The sequence below is a fragment of the Rattus norvegicus genome, chromosome 20, assembly GCF_036323735.1.
Source record: "Rattus norvegicus strain BN/NHsdMcwi chromosome 20, GRCr8, whole genome shotgun sequence".
In the NCBI taxonomy this organism is placed as follows: domain Eukaryota; kingdom Metazoa; phylum Chordata; class Mammalia; order Rodentia; family Muridae; genus Rattus; species Rattus norvegicus.
In genome coordinates, this window is record NC_086038.1 from 49,329,550 (window position 1) to 49,350,879 (window position 21,330).

Below are 21,330 nucleotides of genomic sequence, written 5' to 3' on the forward strand. Positions count from 1 at the left end.
AAGATCATTGCATTAAGAACATAACAACTCAGCCTATGCCTGGAGCTGATCCTGTGCAACAGCTCTCTGTACCCAAATCCCACTGGAAGAAAGCTGGTCTCCAGGAGTGCTGACACGCAGGCTTAAAGAAAGGTCAATCCACTGTCAGAGACAGCAAGATCAGCTAACACCAGAGATAAGAAGATGGTGAGAGGCAAAGGCAAGAACCTAAGCAACAGAAACTAAGGCCACTTGGCATCATGAGAACCCAGTTCCCCCACTACAGCAAGCCGTAGATACCCCCAACACACTGAAAAAGCAAGATTTTGATTTTAAATCACAACAAAAAGAAAACACAAAGGGAGACAACCCTGGAGATAGAAAACCTAGGAAAGAGTCATAGACCTAAGCATTATCAAGAGACTACAAGAGATAGAAGAGAGAATCTTAGTGGGGGAAAGATACCATAGAAAACATTGACACAACCATCAGAGAAAATGCAAAAAGCTCCTAACCCAAAACATTCAAGAAATCCAGAATGCAATGAGAAGATCAAACCTAAGGATAATAGATATAGAAGAGAGGGAAGATTCCCAATTTAAAGGGCCAGTAAATATCTTCAACAAAATTATAGAAGTAAACTTCTGAATCCTAAAGAAAGAGATGCCCATGAACATACAAGAAGCCCACAAAACTCCAAATAGATTGGACCAGAAAAGAAATTCCTCTTGTCACATAATAGTCAAAACACCAAATGCACAAAACAAAGAAAGAATATTAAAAGCAGTAAGGGGATAAGGCCCAGTACATATAAAGGCAGACCTATCAGAATTACACCAGACTTCTCAACAGAGACTATGAAAGCTAGAAGGCCATGGAAAGATGTCAAACAGACCCAAAGAGAACACAAACACCAGCCCAGGCTACTATATCCAGCAAAATTCCCAATTAACATAGATGGAGAAAGCAAGATATTCCATGACAAAACCAAATTTACACAATATCTTTCCACAAATTCAGCCCTACAAAGGATAATAGATGGAAAACTCCAACAAAAGGAGAGAAACTACACTCTTAAAAAAGCAAGAAAGTAATTTCCTTGCAACAAACCCAAAAGAAGATAGACACACAAACATAATTCCACCTCTAACAACAAAAATAATAGGAAACAACCACCATTGGTCCCTAATATCTCTCAACATCAATGGATGCAATTTCCAATAAAAAGACAGAATAACAGACTGGATACTTAAAGAGGACCCAGCATTTTGCTGCATACAAGAAACACACCACAGTGACAAAGACAGACACTCCCTGAGAGGAAAAGGCTGGAAAACAATTTCCAAGCAAATGGTCCCAAGAAAGAAGCTGGAGTAGCCATTTTAATATTTAATAAAATAGACTTTCAACCAAAAGTTATCAAAAATAATAAGGAAGGACACTTCATATTCATCAAAGGAAAAAAATCCACCAATATGAACTTCCAATTGTGAATATCTATGCTCCAAATGTAAGGGCAACCACATTCATAAAAAAAAATCTTACTAAAGCTCAAAGCACAAATTGCACCTCACAAAATAATAGTGGGAGATTTAAACATCCCACTCTCATCAATGGACAGATCGTGGAAACAGAAACTAAACAGAGACACAGAGAAAGAAACAAAAGTTATGAACCAAATAGATTTAACAGATATCTATAGAACATTTCATCCTAAAACAAAAGAATTTACCTTCTTCTTAGCACCTAATGGTACCTTCTCTAAAAATGACCATATAATCAGTCACAAAACAGGATTCAACACATACAAGAAGATTAAAATAATCCTATACATCCTATCAGATCACCATGAACTAAGGCTGATCTTCAACAAGAAAAAAACAACAGAAAGCCACATACACATGGAAGCTGAACAACGCTCTACTCAATGATAACCTGGACAAGGAATAAATAAAGAAATTAAAGACTGTTTAGAATGTAATGAAAATGAAGGCACAGCGTATCCAAGCTCATGGTACACAAGGGAAGCAGCGCTAAGAGGAAAACTCCTAGTGCTGAGTGCCTGCAGAAAGAAACTGGAGAGAGCATAAACTAGCAGCTTGACAGCACACCTAAAAGCTCTAGAACAAAGAAAGGCAAATACACCCAAGAGGAGTAGATGGTAGGAAATAAACTCAGGGCTCTAATCAGCCAAGCAGAAACAAAAAGAACTATACAAAGAATCAACAAAAGCAGGAGCAGGTTCTTTGAGGATATCAACAAGATAGATGAGCTCTTAGCCAGACCAACCAGAGTGCACAGAGAGAGTATCCAAATTAACAACATTAGAAATTAAGACGGAGACATAACAACAGAAACTGAGGATATTAAAAAAAAAAAAAAAAAAAAAAAAATCATCACCCGCGGATCCCGGCCCGCAGCAGCTCTCTGCTCCCAGACCCGGTGAGAGAGAGACCCAACCGCCTGGTCAGGTGGGCACTCCTGAGGCTGCAGAGCGGAAGAGACCACCAACACTGCTCACCCCTGCCCACATCCCTGGCCCAAGAGGAAACTGTATAAGGCCTCTGGGCTCCCGTGGGGGAGGGCCCAGGAGCGGCAGGACCCCTGCCACAGACACCGCCGGACCCTGAAGGAAACAGACCGGATAAACAGTTCTCTGCACCCAAATCCCGTGGGAGGGAGAGCTAAACCTTCAGAGAGGCAGACAAGCCTGGGAAACCAGAAGAGACTGCTCCCTGCACACACATCTCGGACGCCAGAGGAAAAAGCCAAAGACCATCTGGAACCCTGGTGCACTGAAGCTCCCGGAAGGGGCGGCACAGGTCTTCCTGGTTGCTGCCGCTGCAGAGAGCCCCTGGACAACACCCCACGAGCAAACCTGAGCCTCGGGACCACAGGTAAGACCAAATTTTCTGCTGCAAGAAAGCTGCCTGGTGAACTCAAGACACAGGCCCACAGGAACAGCTGAAGACCTGTAGAGAGGAAAAACTACACGCCCGAAAGCAGAACACTCTGTCCCCATAACTGACTAAAAGAGAGGAAAACAGGTCTACAGCACTCCTGACACACAGGCTTATAGGACAGTCTAGCCACTGTCAGAAATAGCAGAACAAAGTAACACTAGAGATAATCTGATGGCGAGAGGCAAGCGCAGGAACCCAAGCAACAGAAACCAAGACTACATGCCATCATCGGAGCCCAATTCTCCCACCAAAACAAACATGGAATATCCAAACACACCAGAAAAGCAAGATCTAGTTTCAAAATCATATTTGATCATGATGCTGGAGGACTTCAAGAAAGACGTGAAGAACTCCCTTAGAGAACAAGTAGAAGCCTACAGAGAGGAATCGCAAAAATGCCTGAAAGAATTCCAGGAAAACATAAATAAACAAGTAGAAGCCCACAGAGAGGAGACACAAAAATCCCTGAAAGAATTCCAGGAAAACACAATCAAACAGTTGAAGGAATTAAAAATGGAAATAGAAGCAATCAAGAAAGAACACATGGAAACAACCCTGGATATAGAAAACCAAAAGAAGAGACAAGGAGCTGTAGATACAAGCTTCACCAACAGAATACAAGAGATGGAAGAGAGAATCTCAGGAGCAGAAGATTCCATAGAAATCATTGACTCAACTGTCAAAGATAATGTAAAGCGGAAAAAGCTACTGGTCCAAAACATACAGGAAATCCAGGACTCAATGAGAAGATCAAACCTAAGGATAATAGGTATAGAAGAGAGTGAAGACTCCCAGCTCAAAGGACCAGTAAATATCTTCAACAAAATCATAGAAGAAAACTTCCCTAACCTAAAAAAAGAGATACCCATAGACATACAGGAAGCCTACAGAACTCCTAATAGATTGGACCAGAAAAGAAACACCTCCCGTCACATAATTGTCAAAACACCAAACGCACAAAATAAAGAAAGAATATTAAAAGCAGTAAGGGAAAAAGGTCAAGTAACATATAAAGGGAGACCTATCAGAATCACACCAGACTTCTCGCCAGAAACTATGAAGGCCAGAAGATCCTGGACTGATGTCATACAGACCCTAAGAGAACACAAATGCCAGCCCAGATTACTGTATCCAGCAAAACTCTCAATTAACATTGATGGAGAAACCAAGATATTCCATGACAAAACCAAATTTACACAATATCTTTCTACAAATCCAGCACTACAAAGGATAATAAATGGTAAAGCCCAACATAAGGAGGCAAGCTATACCCTAGAAGAAGCAAGAAACTAATCGTCTTGGCAACAAAACAAAGAGAATGAAAGCACACAAACATAACCTCACATCAAATATGAATATAACGGGAAGCAATAATCACTATTCCTTAATATCTCTCAATATCAATGGCCTCAACTCCCCAATAAAAAGACATAGATTAACAAACTGGATACGCAACGAGGACCCTGCATTCTGCTGCCTACAGGAAACACACCTCAGAGACAAAGACAGACACTACCTCAGAGTGAAAGGCTGGAAAACAACTTTCCAAGCAAATGGTCAGAAGAAGCAAGCTGGAGTAGCCATTCTAATATCAAATAAAATCAATTTCCAACTAAAAGTCATCAAAAAAGATAAGGAAGGACACTTCATATTCATCAAAGGAAAAATCAACCAAGATGAACTCTCAATCCTAAATATCTATGCCCCAAATACAAGGGCACCTACATATGTAAAAGAAACCTTACTAAAGCTCAAAACACACATTGCACCTCACACAATAATAGTGGGAGATTTCAACACCCCACTCTCATCAATGGACAGATCATGGAAACAGAAATTAAACAGTGATGTAGACAGACTAAGAGAAGTCATGACCCAAATGGACTTAACGGATATTTATAGAACATTCTATCCTAAAGCAAAAGGATATACCTTCTTCTCAGCTCCTCATGGTACTTTCTCCAAAATTGACCATATAATTGGTCAAAAAACGGGCCTCAACAGGTACAGAAAGATAGAAATAATCCCATGCGTGCTATCGGACCACCACGGCCTAAAACTGGTCTTCAATAACAATAAGGGAAGAATGCCCACATATACGTGGAAATTGAACAATGCTCTACTCAATGATAACCTGGTCAAGGAAGAAATAAAGAAAGAAATTAAAAACTTTTTAGAATTTAATGAAAATGAAGATACAACATACTCAAACCTATGGGACACAATGAAAGCTGTGCTAAGAGGAAAACTCATAGCGCTGAGTGCCTGCAGAAAGAAACAGGAAAGAGCATATGTCAGCAGCTTGACAGCACACCTAAAAGCTCTAGAACAAAAAGAAGCAAATACACCCAGGAGGACTAGAAGGCAGGAAATAATCAAACTCAGAGCTGAAATCAACCAAGTAGAAACAAAAAGGACCATAGAAAGAATCAACAGAACCAAAAGTTGGTTCTTTGAGAAAATCAACAAGATAGATAAACCCTTAGCCAGACTAACGAGAGGACACAGAGAGTGTGTCCAAATTAACAAAATCAGAAATGAAAAGGGAGACATAACTACAGATTCGGAGGAAATTCAAAAAATCATCAGATCTTACTATAAAAACCTATATTCAACAAAATTTGAAAATCTTCAGGAAATGGACAATTTCCTAGACAGATACCAGGTATCGAAGTTAAATCAGGAACAGATAAACCAGTTAAACAACCCCATAACTCCTAAGGAAATAGAAGCAGTCATTAAAGGTCTCCCAACCAAAAAGAGCCCAGGTCCAGACGGGTTTAGTGCAGAATTCTATCAAACCTTCATAGAAGACCTCATACCAATATTATCCAAACTATTCCACAAAATTGAAACAGATGGAGCCCTACCTAATTCCTTCTATGAAGCCACAATTACTCTTATACCTAAACCACACAAAGACACAACAAAGAAAGAGAACTTCAGACCAATTTCCCTTATGAATATCGACGCAAAAATACTCAATAAAATTCTGGCAAACCGAATTCAAGAGCACATCAAAACAATCATCCACCGTGATCAAGTAGGCTTCATCCCAGGCATGCAGGGATGGTTTAATATACGGAAAACCATCAACGTGATCCATTATATAAACAAACTGAAAGAACAGAACCACATGATCATTTCATTAGATGCTGAGAAAGCATTTGACAAAATTCAACACCCCTTCATGATAAAAGTCCTGGAAAGAATAGGAATTCAAGGCCCATACCTAAACATAGTAAAAGCCATATACAGCAAACCAGTTGCTAACATTAAACTAAATGGAGAGAAACTTGAAGCAATCCCACTAAAATCAGGGACTAGACAAGGCTGCCCACTCTCTCCCTACTTATTCAATATAGTTCTTGAAGTTCTAGCCAGAGCAATCAGACAACAAAAGGAGATCAAGGGGATACAGATCGGAAAAGAAGAGGTCAAAATATCACTATTTGCAGATGACATGATAGTATATTTAAGTGATCCCAAAAGTTCCACCAGAGAACTACTAAAGCTGATAAACAACTTCAGCAAAGTGGCTGGGTATAAAATTAACTCAAATAAATCAGTTGCCTTCCTCTATACAAAAGAGAAACAAGCCGAGAAAGAAATTAGGGAAACGACACCCTTCATAATAGACCCAAATAATATAAAGTACCTCGGTGTGACTTTAACCAAGCAAGTAAAAGATCTGTACAATAAGAACTTCAAGACACTGAGGAAAGAAATTGAAGAAGACCTCAGAAGATGGAAAGATCTCCCATGCTCATGGATTGGCAGGATTAATATGGTAAAAATGGCCATTTTACCAAAAGCAATCTACAGATTCAATGCAATCCCCATCAAAATACCAATCCAATTCTTCAAAGAGTTAGACAGAACAATTTGCAAATTCATCTGGAATAACAAAAAACCCAGGATAGCTAAAGCTATCCTCAACAATAAAAGGACTTCAGGGGGAATCACTATCCCTGAACTCAAGCAGTATTACAGAGCAATAGTGATAAAAACTGCATGGTATTGGTACAGAGACAGACAGATAGACCAATGGAATAGAATTGAAGACCCAGAAATGAACCCACACACCTATGGTCACTTGATTTTTGACAAAGGAGCCAAAACCATCCAATGGAAAAAAGATAGTATTTTCAGCAAATGGTGCTGGTTCAACTGGAGGGCAACATGTAGAAGAATGCAGATCGATCCATCCTTATCACCCTGTACAAAGCTTAAGTCCAAGTGGATCAAGGACCTCCACATCAAACCAGACACACTCAAACTAATAGAAGAAAAACTAGGGAAGCATCTGGAACACATGGGCACTGAAAAAAATTTCCTGAACAAAACACCAATGGCTTATGCTCTAAGATCAAGAATCGACAAATGGGATCTCATAAAACTGCAAAGCTTCTGTAAGGCAAAGGACACTGTGGTTAGGACAAAACGGCAACCAACAGATTGGGAAAAGATCTTTACCAATCCTACAACAGATAGAGGCCTTATTTCCAAAATATACAAAGAACTCAAGAAGTTAGACCGCAGGGAAACAAATAACCCTATTAAAAAATGGGGTTCAGAGCTAAACAAAGAATTCACAGCTGAGGAATGCCGAATGGCTGAGAAACACCTAAAGAAATGTTCAACATCTTTAGTCATAAGGGAAATGCAAATCAAAACAACCCTGAGATTTCACCTCACACCAGTGCGATTGGCTAAGATCAAAAACTCAGGTGACAGCAGATGCTGGCGAGGATGTGGAGAAAGAGGAACACTCCTCCATTGTTGGTGGGATTGCAGACTGGTAAAACCATTCTGGAAATCAGTCTGGAGGTTCCTCAGAAAATTGGACATTGAACTGCCTGATGATCCAGCTATACCTCTCTTGGGCATATACCCAAAAGATGCCTCAACATATAAAAGAGACACGTGCTCCACTATGTTCATCGCAGCCTTATTTATAATAGCCAGAAGCTGGAAAGAACCCAGATGCCCTTCAACAGAGGAATGGATACAGAAAATGTGGTACATCTACACAATGGAATATTACTCAGCTATCAAAAACAACGAGTTTATGAAATTCGTAGGCAAATGGTTGGAACTGGAAAATATCATCCTGAGTGAGCTAACCCAATCACAGAAAGACATACATGGTATGCACTCATTGATAAGTGGCTATTAGCCCAAATGCTTGAATTACCCTAGATCCCTAGAACAAACGAAACTCAAGACGGATGATCAAAATGTGAATGCTTCACTCCTTCTTTAAATGAGGAAAAAGAATACCCTTGGCAGGGAAGGGAGAGGCAAAGATTAAAACAGAGACTGAAGGAACACCCATTCAGAGCCTGCCCCACATGTGGCCCATACATATACAGCCACCCAATTAGACAAGATGGATGAAGCAAAGAAGTGCAGACCGACAGGAGCCGGATGTAGATCGCTCCTGAGAGACACAGCCAGAATACAGCAAATATAGAGGCGAATGCCAGCAGCAAACCACTGAACTGAGAATAGGTCCCCTATTGAAGGAATCAGAGAAAGAACTGGAAGAGCTTGAAGGGGCTCAAGACCCCAAAAGTACAACAATGCCAAGCAACCAGAGCTTCCAGGGACTAAGCCACTACCTAAAGACTATACATGGACTGACCCTGGACTCTGACCCCATAGGTAGCAATGAATATCCTAGTAAGAGCACCAGTGGAAGGGGAAGCCCTGGGTCCTGCTAAGACTGAACCCACAGTGAACTAGTCTATGGGGGGAGGGCGGCAATGGGGGGAGGGTTGGGAGGGGAACACCCATAAGGAAGGGGAGGGGGGAGGGGGATGTTTGCCCGGAAACCGGGAAAGGGAATAACACTCGAAATGTATATAAGAAATACTCAAGTTAATAAAAAAAAAATAAATAAATAAAAAAAAAAATCATCAGATTCTACTACAAAAGCCTATACTCAACAAAACTGAAAAATCTGGAGGAAATGGACAATTTTCTAGACAGATACCAGGTACAAAAGTTAAATCAGGATCAGTTAAATCATCTAAACAGTCCCATAACTTCAAAGGAAATAGAAGCAGTCATTAAAAGTCTCCCAACCAAAAAAAGCCTAAGACCAGATGGGTATAGTGCAAAATTCTATCTGGCCTTCGTAGAAGACCTCATACCAATACTGTACAAACTATTCCACAAAATAGAAACAGAATGAACACTATCCAATTCCTTCTATGAAGGCACAATTATGCTTATACCTAAACCAAACAAAGACCCAACAAAGAAAGAGAACTTCAGACCAATTTCCCTTATGAATTACAATGTCAAAATACTCAATAACATTCTCCCAAACTGAATCCAAGAACAGATCAAAAAAAATTATCCATCAGAGATGCAGGAATAGTTCATTATACAGAAATCCATCAATGTAATGCACTATATAAACAAACTCAAAGAAAAACTCCACACGATCATTTCATTAGATGAGGAGAAAGCATTTGACAAAAAAAGGAGAAAAGAGAAATTCAAGGCCCATACCTAAACATAGTAAAAGCAATATACAGCACACAAGTAGCCAACATCAAACTAAATGGAAAGGAACTTGAAGAAATCCTACTAAAACCAGGGACTAGACAAGGCTGCCCACTCTCTCCCTACTTATTGAATCTAGTACTGAAGTCCTAGCCAGAGCAATCAGACAACAAAAGGAGGTCAAAGGAATACAAATTGGAAAGGAAGAAATCAAAATATCACTATTTGCAGATGATATGATAGTGTACTTAAGTGACCCCAAAAATTCCAACAGAGAACTACTTAACTTCAGCAGATAGGTTGGATATAATGTTAACTCAAACAAATCAGTAGCCTTCCTCTACAAAAAAAGATTACCAGGCTGAGAAAGAAATTAGAGAAACTATGCCCTTCACAATAGTCACGAATAATATAAAATACCTCAGTGTGACTTTAACAAAGCAAGTGAAAGATCTGTATGACAAGAACTTCAAGTCTCTGAAGAAAGAAATTGAAGAAGGTCTCAGAAGATGGAAAGACCTCCCATGTTCATGGATTGGCAGGATTAATATAGTAAAAATGGCCATTTTACTAAAAGCAATCTACAGATTCAATGCAATCCCCATCAAAATTCCAATCCAATTCTTCATAGAGTTAGAAAGAGCAATTTGCAAATTCATTTGGAATAACAAAAAAGCCCAGGATAGGAAAAATGATCCTCAACAATAAAAGAAGTTCTGAGGGAATCACCACCCCTGACCTCAGAAGGCCTGCTCTAACCAGAGACACAAGAGGCCCACTCTAACCACAAACAGCACTGCCTGCTTCCAAGGAGACTGGCTCTACCTGTCTTCAAGGAGGCTGGCTCCAGTCAGAGACACCCAGGCCAGTTAACACAAGAGATATAACTGGGTGGCCAAGAGCAATTTGACATCACCAGAACCCAGTTCTCCCAACACAGCAAGCCCTGGGTACCCCAACATGTGTGAAAAGCAAGATTTTGACCTAAATCCCACATCATGAAGATGATAGAGTCCTTTAAGGAGGGTATAAATAACTCCCTTAAAGAAATACAGGAAAACACAGGCAAACAGGTAGAAGCCCTTAAAGCAGAAACAAATTCCTTAAAGAATTACAGGAAAATAAAATCAAGCAGGTGAAGGAATTGAACAAAACCATCCAGGATGTAAAGATGGAAATAGAAACAAAGAAATCACTAAGGGAGGCGACTTTGGAGATGGAAAACCTAGGAAATAGATCAGGAACTACAGATGCAAACATCACTAACAGAATACAAGAGCTAGAAGAGAGAATCTCAGATGTAGTAGAAGATACTATAGAATATATTGACACATCGGTTAAAGAATATACAAAGTATTAAAATCTCCTAAACCCAAAATATCCAGGAAATACAAGACACAACGAAAAGATCAACCCTAAGAATAATAGGAATGGAAGAGAGTGACCAATCCAAGCTCAAAGGGGCTAAAAACATCTTCAACACTGTGGAGAGCCATAGTACCACCAGGAGAGCAGTGTGTGCAGTGAAGGTCAGAGAGCAGTGTGTGCAGTGAAGGTCAGAGAGCAGTGTGTGCAGTGAAGGTCAGAGAGCAGTGTGTGCAGTGAAGGTCAGAGAGCAGTGTGTGCACTCAAGGTCAGAGAGCAGTGTGTGCACTCAAGGTCAGAGAGCAGTGTGTGCAGTCAAGAGGAACTCTCATCTACACTGAGTCTTTAAAGGATCTTTCTCAGGAAGAGCTTTGTTTGCTGGAGTGCTTATAAGCTGGACCAACAGTACTAAACTGAGTCTTGTCCAGGATCAGGCTTGAGTCCATTCCTTGTGTCTCTCTTTTCATCCTCACTCCCCCATTCCTGTTCTAGGTTGACTTGTACCTGCAGGCTGGGTACAGCTTGGGGATTCAGTGAGGGCCACTGCCGAGGAGTGCTCAATTAAAACAGAGAGAGAGAGAGAGAGAGAGAGAGAGAGAGAGAGAGAGAGAGAGAGAGAGAGAGAGTCAGCATGCTGTGCAATGGGACTGTCTAGCAGTGGGCTGTTGCTTGTCCAAATGCTTAAAGGCAAGTTAAAGACACAAGGGGCTGAGGTGAGTTCTCACTGTTGATGAGATCTTTAAAGTTTATTGAGGAAGTTTGTCCTTGGTTCCTAGAGCAAGGAACGGTAAATATGAAAACTTGGGGGAAAATTGGAAAATGCTTAGCAGATTATTGCACTGTTCCTGGACCTGAAAAGGTCCCAGTACTTACTTTTCCTTTGTGGGCTTTAATCAGGGATGATTTAGATCCTGGCCATGAGTCTCAAAAATTACACAAGCTGAGTAGTAGTTGAGGACATTGAAGAACGCAGGGTGCTGGGGAGCAACCATCTGCAGCTGCCCCTGTGCCTCCTCTCCCTTCTCTGGCCGAATTCCCAGATGAAGATGAGTTAGACTCTGGACATGAGAGAGAGAATGGGTTTCAGAAAGGCAGTTGTCCACCCTGTCTGGGACACTTTGGAAGAAGAGAAGGAAAAGGAACGTAAGCTGTTCCAGGGCTCTCCCGGGGATAGGAGGAGGTCAGGGGACATCCTGCCTCCTCTCTGGCTCCTGTTGGAGAAATCCCTACTTCAGGTTCTGGGTCTCTTGGGTAGAATATCTGGGTTGTCTTCCCTTCGGTGTATGATCTGACCTTGGCACACCAATCTGTCCAAATCTGTCAGTTTATGTCTATGTTTTCAATTCATTGCTTCATTGTTACTGTTTCATGTTGAAAAGGAAAAAATGGATAAAACTATCTGTTGGAAGTCCACCCATTTAGTTTTAACTCAATTCAGAAAAAAAAAAGACAGTCTCAGTTCGCACAACAACTCCTGCACCTGTAGCTGGGAGTCTACCTCAGATGGAGAAGCCCTGCCAGGGGCTGGTGGTCTGCACGAGCCACTCTGAAAGGGGGGTCAGAAGCTTCTCGGCTTCTATCTTAAGGGAGCTAATGGCTGTTTTTCTATAAAAATCTCTGTGACTGTGATTATGGGTTCAACATGTGACAAGGTGTTCCTCTCTTGAAATTTCAGCTAGAGAAAGGAAGACTGTTGGGTGGTTTGAATAAGTAAATGTGTGGCCACTTCATGTTTGTTCCTGACTGGTCTTAAAAGTATAAACATGCTCTATATGTCTTGGTTATAGATTATTGGCTTATAAGTTATTGGGTATGATTAAAAACTTGTAACATTGGTAACAAAGTTGGTTTAAAACTGGGAACTCAGGGTTGGAGACATTCAATACAATAACACTTGTCTGAGCCAACCCAGGGAAACAGTTCTCTAAAGATACCTCTAATTTGGGATAATATTTTATGTAATTCTTATCCTAGAAACCAGGATTATAAAACATAGGATCCAGGGCAATGTCTCTTTAATGGGGTTTTACAAGCTGCACTGTTTATGCATTCATACACAAGAACTGGCAGCCAAACTTTGTAACATGAAAGTATGCGCATTGATTTTAGAGAGAACGGACGGTTTACACTGTTAAAATTCTGTTTTGCTTTCCAAAATTATGGTTATGCTCTGATATTATGAAAGAAACTTAAAAATTATAATTAAACTGCCAATGTTCCGTTAGCTGCACTTTACAATCCAATGGCAAGCTCAAGATTTCAACTCACCCATATTTGTAACTAAGAAAAAAATCAAACAAGTGGAGATGATTGCAAGATTTATGAAAGATTAATGAAACTACGGAACTTATGAGGGCATTACAGCCTGGCTTGCCTACTCCAGCTGCCATTGCAAAAAATAAGTATAAAATTACTATAGATTTAAAAGATTGTTTTTATACTATTTCTTTGCATCTTCACGATTGCAAAAGGCTTGCATTTAATGTGTCTGCTTGTAATTTTATAGAACCAATGAAGCGATATATTGGAAAGTTTGCCCCGAGGGATGGCCAATACCCTACATTTTGTCAGATATTTGTTTCTGCTTCAATACAAGAGGTTAGGACTTTGAATCTTCACTGCATTTTATTCATTATATGCATATTTTATTAGCTGATCTCTCTGGAGGGTTTTACTAAAAAAGCCTTTGCTCTCATACAACAAGCTTGAAAATCTTGGGCATTAGTTGTTGTTCCGGAAAAGATTCAAAAGCAATATCCTGGTTGGGGATTTAGCTCAGTGATAGAGCACTTGCCTAGGAAGTGCAAGGCCCTGGGTTCGGTCCCCAGCTCCGGAAAAAAAAAAGCAATATCCTTTTCAATATTTGGGGCATCAATTATATCCTAAAAAATTGGGGCACAGAAAATTCAAATAAGAAAAAGATGGTCTGCTTACTTTAAATGATTTTCAAAAGTTGTTAGATGTCAATTGGCTAAGACCTCACCGTACCCTCAGCACAGGAGGCTGACAGGTCTGTCTGGTATTCTCAAGGGGGAGGGGTGCAAATCCTACTTCCCATGGACAATTAACTGATGAGGAACAAATAGCCTTGAAGAAAGGGAGGGATGCTATTAGCAACAACAGATACATTATATAGACTATGACCAACTGTTGGCTGTTTTGTGTTATTGCCACTCATGTGCCCACAGAAGTTCTTTGGCAAAAGGGACCAATAAAATGGATTCCCCTTTCTTCCTCTCCAAGTAAAGTTTGAGCATCCTGTTATGAAGCTGATGCTGTGTTAATACAGAGTTGTACGACAAAATCAGGAAAGTATTTTGGGAAAGGACCTGATGAAATATTTGTTCCTTATTCCAAACAGCAATTAAATTGGTTATTGCAGAATACTGATATTTAGTCTGTTGCATGTACAAACTCTTAGGCAAATGTGATCATTATTATCTAAAAGACAAGTTGTTATAATTTGCGTCTATGATTGCTTTTGTATTTCCTGTAAATTTACACATGCAGCCAATAGAGAATGTGCTTACTGTATTTACAGACAGCTCATCTAATGGGAAGGCAGCATACATAACTGGATCACAAATTCATTTTCTTGAGTTTCCCCCTGCTTCAGCACAAATAATTGAATTATGTGCTGTAGCCACTGGTTTTGAAATGTTGAAAAATTGAGCTTTTAATTGGCATAATGACACCCAATATGTAGCTGATGGTATACAATTGCTTGAAACTGTTCCTTTTTTAGATACTGCTAATTCTCACATTTTCCAAATATTTATGAAAATATGACTTAATTTAAGAGAAGATACTGTTCCTTACTTTATAGGACATTTAAGAGCTCACACTGGATTGTCCAGATCTCTTTCTTAGTGTGGGCAATGCCACAACAGATTTGAATACCAGGTAGATTAAAGGCCTTACACAAACACAATCAGACAAACAATTTCACTCTTTACATCATCAAAATAGTAACAGCTTGAAACAACAATTTGGTATTTCTAGGAAATATGTACATCAAATTGTAAAGACTTGTCCTCAGTGTCCTCAATTTCATTCTATATCACATAATGGTGTTAATCCTTGAGGACTCATACCTAATCAATTATGGCAAGTGGATGTAACTCATATTACAGATTCTGGTAAGGTCAAGTATGTCCATATATCAATTTTGATGGTTTGCATATGCTCATCCCAGGGAGTGGCATTATTGAGAAGATGTGACCTTATTGGAGGAAGTATGTGATAGTGGGGGTGGGCTTGAAGATCTTTCTCCTAGCTTCCTGAGTATACCCAGTCTAATCTGTTCCTAGCTTCCTTTGGATGAAGATGTAGAACTCTCAGCTTCTCCTGCACCATGCCTGCCTGGATGTTGCCATGCTCCTACCTTGATGGGAATGGACTGAACCTCTGAACCAGCCAGCCCCAATTAAATGTTGTCATGATTTGCCTTGGTTATGGTGTCTGTTTACAGCAGTAAAACCCTAACTAAGACTGAAATTGGTACCAGGAGTGGGGTATTGGTGTGATAGGCCTGACCATGGTTATATTTGGAAGAATGTCGATTTTGGGACTTAGGATTTGGAAAGCAGTAGAATGTTTTAAATGGGACTTATTGGCTATCCTAGTAGGAATATGGAAGATTTTGTTACTGAGAGTGATTTAAATTGTGTGGACCTGGACTAAGAAGTTTCAGTGGAGAAGTTAAACATGTGGCCTAGAGACTGTTTTGTGTTATTTGGGGGGGAAATGTGGCTGCTTTTTGCCATTGTCTGAAGAGTCTACCTGAGGCTAAGGTGAAGAGATTTAGATTAATTGCTTTGAAAAAGCAAGTTTCAAAACAACCTGGTATAAATTCTGTTCTGTGGTAAATAAAGTACACTCTTAAGAATAGCCCAGGTTGGCAAAGCAACTAAGCTTATTATGTCTATATTGTTTTGCTATTATAGGAATTCATAAATAATAAAAACTGATAATGGCTTTGGATATACTTACTAGAAAGTCATTTATGAAGTTTTGGTCACAATTTAACATAACTCGTGAAACAGGGAATTCTTATAATCCTCAAGGGATTACATTTTTCCCATTAGACAAGGACGGCAGATCTGCTGAAGATAGATTTTGGCATCCTCATACACAATCCTCTTTCAATATGGTCAAATGGAAGGATCCTTTAGGTGGCTCAGCACATGGACCACCCCTAATCCTGTATTAATATGGGAACAAAGTTATGTTTATGTTTTCACACAGAAAAATGATGCCATTCACATAACAGCTGGTCGGACATATGTAGGTTCCTGCTGATGTTGGTGTGCAGAATGAGCAGTATTGGGCCTATATACCTGATCTGCCCTTTAACATCCAACAGTATGAGCAGACCCAGAAGTTGTGGTAACAGTGAACAACACTAAGTTGATGGATATGCCTGCTGGAGGAAATTTACTGTCACTAGAGAAATCATTACCAAGAACTGGGAGCTGTTGTCTCAACATACTTTTCATAGCAGAATGCTACTGGATGTCTTAGAGTATGCCCTAGTAAATTTCAGGGAAAAGATCTTGACTCATGCACAGATGGTTTAAGTGGTAGTCAAGAATATTTTGGACTGGTCAGATACAGGGGGTGGCCCATATGACTAATTATGCATTGGCTCTCAGTCTCCACCTATGCTCCCCTCATCAGCTTTGTCTGCTGGACACCGGTGGCCTAACACAGGTTATTAGCAAGGATACTGTGACAGTTGGGTGCTGTCTTAGATGATGTGAGTGCTCAGCCTGAAAGATAAAGTTCAGCCTCGGTGACAGGGCCTATTGCACCACGTGTTCTCATGCCCTATGTGCTGTTAGTAAGAAATGTCGGCATTACTCGACATTCTGAAAATAATACATTTGATGTGTCTTGTGTGGGCTATAATCTGACTAATTGTGGTTTAAAAGACTATTCTAAGCATTCTGCAATGATTTTTTATAACAACCTGCTTTTCAGTAAATACTAATGCAGATTGGTTTGATGACAAGGGTTTGCAGGTAATTGAAAAGTTAACAGGAGCATTGACCAGGCCTAAATTCTTTATTGTTTAATCATAGCCGGTTTTGTAGCTTTGATACTTTAATAGACAGTGCTACTACAGCTGCTGTTGCTCTATCCCAAAGTGTTCACACACCTCCTTTTGAAAATGATTTCTCTAGAAATGGAAACATTTCCATGGCATTGCGTACACAAGAGGATATAGATGCTATGTTGCTACAGAAATTAGCAGTTAATTGCTTGAGGGAAAAAATACAGGGATTAAAAATGCAAACTAGATTTAGATTTCATGGTAGTTATCGATGAATTTGTGTAACAAAAATTTTTTAAAGATTTATTTTATTTATTTTATGTACAGCATTCTGCCTGCATATGTGACTGCAGGCCAGAAGAGGGCACCAGATCTCATTACAGATGGTTGTGAGCCACCATGTGGTTGCTGGGAATTGAACTCAGGACCTTTGGAAGAGCAATCAGTGCTCTTAACCGCTGAGCCATCTCTCCAGCCCACAAAAATTTTTAATGGCCATACATTTCCAGCATCCGTTTGGTTTACCTACCTTTACCTGCGAGCACTTACATCACAGTTTAAATAAAAAGCAGACCCTTCCTGACCCTCTCCCATTTTTTCTCCTTCTCCCCCCCACCTTGGTTTCCATTGCCCACCTCCAATAGACCTCGTCCACAAGGAACTGCATTTGCCTAGAGTGGTCTGTCCAGAAGCTAGCCATGATTCTATTACAACAATTACTGCACACCAAAGTTAAGTCAAAAGCAGGGAAACTGCCTAAACAGTCCCACAACACAACACCTAAAGAAAGAAAAATAGTTATCAAAAACCTCCCCACCAAAAATAGCCCAGGGTCAGATAGTTTTAGTGCAGAAATCTACCAGACTTTTTTTTTTTTTGGTTCTTTTTTTCAGAGCTGGGGATCGAACCCAGGGCCTTGTGCTTCCTAGGCAAGCGCTCTACCACTGAGCTAAATCCCCAACCCCCTCTACCAGACTTTCAATGAAGAGCTAATACCAATACTCCTCAAATTATTCCACAAAATAGAAACAGAAGAAACACTACCTAATTCATTCTAGAAAGTCAAAGTTACTCTGATACCTAAACCACACAAAGACCCAAAAGGGAAGAAAACTTCAGACCAATCTCACTCATTAAAATTCTCAGTAATTGAATCCAAGAACACATCAAAAACATTATTCACCATGATCAAGTAGGCTTCCTCCCAGAGATGTAGGGATGGTTCAACATAATACACTATATGAACAAATTCAAGGAAAAAGCAACATGATCATCTCATTAGATGCTGAAAAGGCCTTCAACAAAATACAACACCCCTTCATGTTAAAAGTATTGAAGAGATCTAGAATTCATGGCATATGCATAAACATATAACAAATAGCCAAAATCAAATTAGATGGGAAGAAACTAGGAGCAATCCACTGAAAACCCGGGAAAAGACAAAGTTGCAAACTCTCTTCCTATATATTCAGTATAGCGCTGAAGTTCTAGTTAGAGCAATAAGACAATGAAAGTTGATCAAAGGGATGCAAATTTGAAAAGAAAGAAGTCAAATTATCACTACTTGCAGATGATATAATAGTATGCATGAGTGCCCCAACCCTTTGAAATTCTATCAGAGAACTACTAAGACTGATAAACAACTTCAGCAGAGTGGCTGGATATAAAATTAACTCAAATCAGTAGCTTTCCTCTACTCAAAGGATAAGCAGGCTGAGAAAGAAATTAGGGAAATGACACACTTCACAATAGTCACAAATAATATAAAATACCTCAGTGTGACTCTAACCAAGCAAGTGAAAGATCTGTATGACAAGAACTTCAGGTCTCTGAAGAAAGAAATTGAAGAAGATCTCAGAAGATGGAAAGAATTCCCATGTTCATCGATTGGCACTATCAATATTGTAAAAATGGCCATCTTGCCAAAAGCAATCTACATATTCAATGCAATCCCCATTAAAATTCCAATTCAATTCTTCACAGAATTAGAAAGAACAATTTGCAAATTCATTTGGAATAACAAAAAACCCAGGATAGTTAAAACTATCCTCAACAATAAAAGAACTTCTAGGGAACTCACCATCCCTGACCTCAAGCTGCATTACAGAGCAATAGTGATAAAAACTGTATGGTATTGATATAGAGAGAGGCAGGTAGATCAATGGAATAGAATTGAAGACCCAAAAATGAACCCACACATCTACAGTCAATTGATCTTTGAAAAAGGAGCTTAAACCATCCAGTGGAATAAAGATAGCATTTTCAAAAAAGGGTGGTTACTCAACTGGAGGTCAGCATGTAGAAGAATGTAAATTTACCCATTCTTATCACCCTGTACAAATTTCAAGTCCATGTGGATCAAGGACCTCCACATCAAACCAGATACACTAAAATCAATAGAAGAAAAGTGGGGAAGAGCCTTGAACACATGGGCACTGGGGAAATTTTCCTGAACAGAAAAGAAATGACATGCTCTTAGATCAAGAATCAACAAATGGGACCTCATAAAATTGCAAAGTTTCTGTAAGGCAAAAAAACAGTCATTAGGACAAAACAACAACCAAAAAAATAGGGAAAAGATCTTTACCAATCTTATATCCTATAGAGGGCCAATACCCAATATATACAAAGAACTCACAAAGTTAGAGAATCAAATAACCGGATTAAAAAATGGGGTACAGATCTGAACAAATAATTTTCAACTGAGGAATATCGAATGGCTTAGAAGTACTGAAAGAAATGTTCAACATCCTTAGTCACCAGGGAAATGCAAATCGAAACAACCCTGAGATTCTACCTCATACCAGTCAGAATGGCTAAGATAAAAAAAAATTCAGGTGATAACAGATGGTAGAGAGAATGGGGAGAAAGAGGAACACTCCTCCATTGTTGGTGGGATTGCAGACTGGCACAACCACTCAGGAAATCAGCCTGAAGGTTTCTCAGAAAATTGGACATAGTACTACCTGCAAACTCAGCTATACCTCCCTTGGGCATATACCCAAAGATCTAACATATAACAATGACACGTGCTCCACTATGCTCATTGCAGCCTTATTTATAATAGTCAGAAGCTGGAAAGAACCCAGATGTCATTCAACATAGGAATGGATACAGAAAATTTGGTACATCTACACATTGGAGTACTACTCAGCTATCAAAAACAATGAATTCATGAAATTCATAGGCAAATGGATGGAACTAGAAAATATCATCCTGAGTGAGGCAATGCAATCACAAAAAAAAACCCCACACATGGTATGCACTCACTAATAAGTGGATATTAACCCAAAAAGTGAAATTACCCAAGATACAATCCACAGACCACATGAAGCTCAAGAAGAAGGATGACCAAAGTGCATGCTTCAGTCCTTCTTAGAAGGGGGAACAAAAATATTCATTGGAGGTAATATGGAGACACAGTTTGGAGCAAAGACTGAAGGAATAGCCATTCAGAGTCTGCCCTACCTGGGGATTCAGCCCATATACATGCAGCCACAAAACTGAGACAATGTTGCTGATGCCAAGAAGTGTATGCTGACAGGAGTCTGAAATAGTTGTCTCCTGAGAGACTCTGCCAGAGCATGACAAATACGGAGGTGAATGCTTGCAACCAACCATTGAATTGAGAATGGGGTCCTGATTGAAGGAGTTAGAAAAAGGATTGAAGGAGCTGAAGGGGTTTGCAAACCTATAAGAACAATAATACCAAACAAGCAGAGCTCCAGGGACTAAACAATCATCCAAAGAATACACATGGACAGACCCATGGCTCCAGCTACATATATAGCAGATAATGGCCTTGTTGGATACCAATGGGATTGCCCCTCCAGTTTAGGGGAATGTCAGGGCAGGGAGGCAGGAAGGGGTATGTGGCTGGGTGGGGAACAGCTTCATAGAAGGAAGAGGGGTTGGGGTAAGGAATTTATGAATGGAAACCAGGAAAGGGAATAACATTTGAAATGTAAATTTAAAAATATCCAGTGAAAAATTATGGAACACCACCCTTGGCAATAGGCACAAATAGTATAAAATACCATGGTGTTACTCTTACCAAGCAAGTGAAATATCTATATGACTTGAAATCCCTAAAAAAAGAAATTGAAGAAGACCTCAAAAGATGGAAAGAAGGGCTGGGGATTTAGCTCAGTGGTAGAGCGCTTACCTAGGAAGCGCAAGGCCCTGGGTTCGGTCCCCAGCTCCGAAAAAAAAAGAACCAAAAAAAAAAAAAAAAGATGGAAAGATCACCCAAACACATGGGTTGGTAGAATTAACATAGTGAAAATGCCATCTTACCAAAAGTAATCTACAGATTCAATTCAATCCCCACCAAATTCAAACACAATTCTTCACAGACATGGAAAGAGTAATTCTCAACTTCATAAGGAAAAACCAGAAAATGCAAGATTGTCCAAACAATTCTCGGCCATAAAAAAACTTCCAGGGGAATTA

General features: G+C 39.7%; 1 long non-coding RNA gene across 1 annotated transcript in view; it reads right to left on the bottom strand.

The window, feature by feature from the left end:
* The window catches only part of LOC102554815 (uncharacterized), a 64,751-nt gene that overhangs the window by 13,498 nt on the left and 29,923 nt on the right, over window positions 1–21,330 (bottom strand). The window contains exons 7-8 of the long non-coding RNA XR_005497762.2: window positions 15,816–16,026; window positions 11,697–11,881 (exon numbers count right to left, since the gene is read on the bottom strand). This is a non-coding gene — a long non-coding RNA (uncharacterized LOC102554815). The remainder of the gene's footprint in view (window positions 1–11,696; window positions 11,882–15,815; window positions 16,027–21,330) is intronic.